The sequence below is a fragment of the Miscanthus floridulus genome, chromosome 17 (assembly GCF_019320115.1).
Source record: "Miscanthus floridulus cultivar M001 chromosome 17, ASM1932011v1, whole genome shotgun sequence".
NCBI classification, from domain to species: Eukaryota; Viridiplantae; Streptophyta; class Magnoliopsida; order Poales; family Poaceae; genus Miscanthus; species Miscanthus floridulus.
This window is the reverse complement of record NC_089596.1, coordinates 27,379,599-27,385,663: the sequence shown is the minus strand read 5'-3', so window position 1 is coordinate 27,385,663 and position 6,065 is coordinate 27,379,599. Positions and strand designations below refer to the sequence as shown.

Here is a 6,065-nt window from a genome sequence, read left to right as displayed (position 1 = left end):
ATAATCAGTTTGATCTTTTCTCCCACCTTCAGAACAATGAAGCATAGATAGACCCAATGTGTCCTTGCTTGTTTCTAATAACCCAGTTAGCATATCTTTCCGAGTTCAGGGTTTCTTCCGGTAACCATACCTTAAGCTAGGTAGAAAAATCTTAAAACTTACATGGACACCTCATTTTGGAGTATAATGATGACAACAAAGTTTCAATTGATTCTAAGATTGTGGTCATGCACATCCTCACAACGGCATACTCCCTCTGTCACATATTATTAGTCGTTTTAGACTATGAGCAAGTACGATAGAGATTCCATATATCTAGACTGAAGTTCTTTACAGATGTATAATACCACTTTGTCGAAATCGTTTTGAAATTTTTATGTCATGATCATACACTAAAATAAGGTGTCCATCCAAATTTTTAGAAATTTTTATGTCATGATCATACACTAAAATAAGGTAAATCATTAAGCTATGTTGTACTAATTAAAAATCTGGCAAAAAAAGAACATGGAGAAATAAAAAAAAGGAATAAACACAATAAATGTTGACAAAACCCAAAAATTGAAAAAACCCAAAAAAATTGGCTATCATCGGGTTCAAACCCAGGAGCTCAGGATCAAACTCAAAGGGCCATACCGTTGCGCTACTCAAGTGGTTTCATTAGTTCTCGAGCGCAGTCTTTGATAAACAGATCCCGCAATGCCAAAAAAAAGACCGCAACCTCTCGCGCCTCAAGGCACCAAAACAATTTCCCTCGTCAAAAAATTCCGCCAAAAACACTGGTATATTTACTCATTTCCCGCACTCGTCACCTCCTCGGACACTCGTTCTCTCTTCCCCCCATTTCTCCAACCCTATCCACCACCGCCGGGACACAACCGCCGTCGACGAGCTGCGTCCTCACCGACATCAATCGCTGCATCCCCCTCTCTCTCATCGCCCCATGCACCTATCTCGCCCCATCCACCTCTTTCTCGCCTCAACCTAACCCTAACCACCGTCGGATTGTCGGTCGTCGCCGTACTGGATCTGCTTCCCCTTTGACGACCATCGACGACGAGCACCTGGTCTACATCCACAACCTAGCCACAACCGCAATGGTGGCAACAAGGGGGCAAGGTAGGAAGCGACCTACAAAACAAGAACAAGGTAAGCAAAACTCTTCTGTATTGATGAATTCTATTGTACAATTCTATTGCCCTGGTATCTAGTTTGGGTTTGCTAACCATTCAGTCAAATTGTATTCTGAATCTTGGATCTGTAATCTATTTTGCACTTGTATTTGTCTGAAATAGAAGCATGAGTGATGTTTTCTGAAAGCAATTGTAGTACAATTATGAAAGTAGCTGTGACTCTTGACTTCAAATAGATTTTGGCGTGGTATGTTTGACCATTTTAATGATCTGGATTTGGATGTAGCAGAGTGCATGCATGTGTGTTGATAGGAAAAGAGTAGTTCAGTACAAGCTATCTTCAAAATGTTTAGATAATTTAGAGTATTTGTGCTTCAGTACAAAAAAAGTTGTACCTCTTACCTTTGACCTATTACTTGTTGCCTATAACCTATCACCTCTTATCCCTTAGCTCTTCAGCAGGCACTACTAGCTCCTACCTCTTATCTATCTAGCATCTAGTATTACTACCTCTTAGTACTTAGTTCACTCCTTTTTATTTTCTAATAGACACAATTTGCTTGTTTTTGTAAGAACCTCCAAAAACTGATTATGAGAGACGCCGGGATACACGCGTGGCGAACAATTTAAAGAAGATGCAAGAATTCGGCCTGATAAATCTATCTACTGAATTTAATAACTCTGTATCACAATCTGCATCAAAGAAGGGGGAAATCAGCAAACAAGAAATCAAATAGTGAAGATTCAGATTCATCAAAATATCTCCTTGAAGATGATGATCAAGGAGATAGTGATGATGATGACACTGAATCTGATGTGCAGCCACAACCCCTGGCAACTAAGGTGCTTCTTCTATCTTCAAAGTACTGGATGGGGAATATTTGTATTGCATTTGAATGTTTTTAATCTATTCTTTAATATATGCCCTTGCTTTTAGATGTATCTTGTTTCTTGCATACCTGTTCTTTAATATATGGTCTTGCTTATTAATGCACATGACTTACTTGATTTTTTTTCCACATTATCCTGTAGGGTATAGTTGGAAAGTCCTAGCTTCAAAGAAGAAGAAGATAGGTCCCACCATGGCGCTAGAAGTTAGGGCTAGTAAGAGAGTGAGGGCATCTCAAGGATCACAGGTGCAAACTCCTGAATCCCAAATAAGATCATCAAAAAGGCTTCAACCTTCAGCGAGAGATGGCTAGAATGTAGAGGATCCTATAGATGGTCATGATGAAATACCACCACAAAGGTCTTATACGGATGCAGAGGAAGGCAATGGAGCTGGTGGTCAGGACAATACAGCTGCAGAGGAAGTCAGTGGAGCTAGTGCTCAAGATAGTACAGGTGCTGATGAAGACAATGTAGCTAGAGAGGAAGACACTGAAGGCAAGTTATAGTTTCTTTGTCATTCAAATATGTCATCTGTTTTGCTTATCTGCATGAAACTAAATCATTTTAATGCAAATTCTATTTTGTAGCTCCTGCACAGCGAGCCCTAAGGAGACCCAGGCCACCCACCAAGGGAACACAGCTGGACAGGATGACAAAAGCTATGGGAAGGAGAATGCCCATAGCTATTGCTGAAGGCAAAAGAAGGCCTCATGAACCTGTTCAAGCAGCCAAGTTTGCATCTGAGGCTGGTGTCATAATTCGGGATAAGGTTCCTGTCCTACCTCATTGGAAAGAATACAAGAGAGATGATCAATATTACAAAAATTTTGTGGGAAAGCTCTCTGTAAGTGCATTATTGTTTCTATGGTTAACATGTATATCTATTTAACCTGAATTGACTAACTAGATATGGAATTGTCATATGACTAGGGGCGCTTGGCCATTAACCCTAATGACAAGCCAACAGAGTTAGCTTGCACTGATATGCTGCGCTCTAGGGTGCGACAAATGTGTTATCGGCTCAAGAATAAATACTTCAATGGTGTACCTGCAAATGAGATTAGGACAACTTCTCTAGTTGCATGCATGACTGATGAACAGTGGAAGGCACTAGTTGCAAAGTGGTCTGATCCAAAAAACATGGTATGGGTATCTTCTCATATATTCTTTCTCATTCAGTTTCCAAAGGATCTTCTCATTTTAAACATATCATCTCATCAATCCTTCTTGCTATACCCAGGCCCTTCAATGAAAAGCAGTGTAACACATAAATATTTTCAAACATAAAGATTCCCTAAGCTCCTAAATTGGAGCAATTAGCAGAATGTACTTGGGAAAAAAAGGGTTGGTCATATATATCCTGCAAACAAAAAGGATTACAAATATGCCCTTAAATATCAGTCCATTCATCCAAGGATAGAATAACATATTCTAAAGGACAAAATCATGAACAGAACAATAGAAAGGCAGTTCATGGTGAGCATTCAGACAATTTGAGATGTACATTTCATAGAAGTTTGTAGGGGCATAAAAGAGTAGACAACTCTGCAGGAGTTGAAAAATTACCATCTTACTGTTTTTCAGATAAATAGGTGTCTTGTCATATATTCTTTCTCAATCAGTTTCCAAAGGATCTTCTCATTTTAAACCTATGATCTCATCTGACATGTTCATTATCTTGTAGGAATCAAGTGAAACGAACAAGCAGAATCACCGTAAAGTCAAGTATCATCAAGCTACGGGTTCTCGCAGCTATGTGGCACACTTACATGCATATGTAAGTAAAGAGTACCCTATACATATTAGCACTAAACAACTTATTTTGCATTTCATCTGAGAAAACTTTGTTGTAATTGATTATCTATGAAACAGAAGAAGAAGAAAAACAATGCAGAACCAAACATAGAACAAAATGAAGAACTTGATGCGGTGGAGGCCTTCAAGACCTGCCATACCAGCTCCAAACATGGTCTGACTGAACTAGTAAGAGAAGCAGTTGTAAGTCACGACATCTGTTTCGTTGTGCCAACAACTATTCATTAATTGGATAATATGTCTTGTTTCAAACATTTTGTATTCTGTCTTTTGCTCAAAACTGGTCATAATCCAATATAGCTAGACATACTTGCTAAATAATAATCCTATGTTGTTGACTTCTACTTGTATTCAGTTACCTAACAACAAATAAATGACTCATGATTGCATACCTATTTGGTATCAGTTTCTATCAATGTAGCATAGGTTTTTATTTTTTAAAATACATCTTGTGTGATATTTCCTCCTCAAATTAATGCAATAAGTATCAACTAATGATGGGTCATTGCTGTTTCAGTCAAATATGGAAGCTTTGAGGACAGAACCTGTTGCTGAAGGTGAGACAGTAGTGTCTAGTGTGCAGGTTGTGTCCTAGGTGCTCTCCTAGAATAGCTCAAACCTTTTCCTGAAGAGTGTTGGCATCAAACTAGTGCCATCCTCCAAATCATCATCATCAAATGAAAGCGAACTTCGGGAGCAACTAGCAGCTGAAGCTATGGCTGCTATACAAGGTGAAATCGATGAACTCAGGAAGAGAAGTGAAGAAGCTGAGAAAAAGCTAGCGAGGACACAAAAGGAGATGGAGGAGTACAAGAAGCTGACAGAGATAAACAACAAGGCAATGGAGGAGAACAATGCGCTGTTCAAGCGTATCTTGGCCATCAACAATGCTTCTTTGACATGAGCGCTGCTCGTAGCTGCTGGTTCATTAAGCAAGGGGTCTGCTGGTGATTTTGTTTATGTAGTAACTTATGTTGCTGGTGGTTGGCAACTTTTTATTATTTCCTGTGATGTTAATGTGAACTGAGATGAAACTAGTAGTTCAAATGTGATGTCTAGTGAGTTATGTGAACCGAGTTTAGAATTGTTGATTAAGTTGTTGGTCATTAGAATACTGGATCTGTTAATTTATGGAAGCTTTTGGTCATTCTAGTATTATTTGCATTCTATAATGAAATCAGCATGTGCACTTGTGATGAATTATCTGACCTTTCTATGACAATTTGGTAATTGATTCTGTGACGAATTTCTATTTACTTCAGTGATGAAAATGAGAACCTATCACAGCAAGCCTTGTGGCCTAATAAAAAGTGGACACGTGGACCATCCACATCATTGGCCACATCAGCTGCCATGTGGTTGGACACGTCACCTACAATGTGGACGCGCCACGTGGACAAGACACATCAGCTGCTAGCGTGGCAGACGACGTTTGGCCGCATAACAGACGGCAAGTCATGATGAAAAAGGGGCTATATCAATGACAAAAATAGATCGTCATAGAAAGAATACACTTCTATGACGAAAATACATGTTTCATCACGGTAGGTAAAATATGACGCGCATTCAATGATGAATACCATATCATCACAACTTCATCATAAAATAATATATGTGACGATTTTGGAGTCTTCAGTGATGAAACAAGAGCATCATTGATGTACACATCCCTAGTAGTGTCTCCCTCTTCCTCCAAGATGTATTAATGAAATCTTTAAATTTCATATCTTTTCTATCAATTAACTACATGATCACTCATCACATACGGCTATCAAGTATATGAGACATATAGTTGATCTAAAAAATTTTCACCTACATGTCTAATATACTTTTTTGGGTGGGCTATCCACCTGTATTATGTAATACAATTCTTGGATATCCCTTATTATTCTTGTGTATGTACATTGCGTTATTAGCTAGCTGAAGGAGAGAGTCTAATGTTGATGGTATAGGGTACGTGTTTTCTAACAAACAACATATTTTTCCCATTTGTGTGATCTCTAGTACGCAACATTACTTTTAAAACATCATGCCTATTTGTGACTTCTTATATTTATTGGAACCTAACCATTCAACTGCAAGATTTCTAGTGTCCTATGCATCATGAGCATGTTATATTTTTTGATTTAGGATATGATAAATATTTGGATTTAGTGGGTTCATGATGCTTTGTATTTAGAGGTTTATAAGGTTTTGTATGTAGAAGTTAGTGTTGGTCCTTGGACC

General features: G+C 38.5%; 1 pseudogene; it reads left to right on the top strand.

Moving 5' to 3' along the window:
- Nucleotides 1-1,097: 1,097 nt before the first annotated feature.
- Nucleotides 1,098-4,911, top strand: LOC136514820 (uncharacterized; annotated as a pseudogene).
- The last annotated feature ends 1,154 nt before the right edge of the window (nucleotides 4,912-6,065 follow it).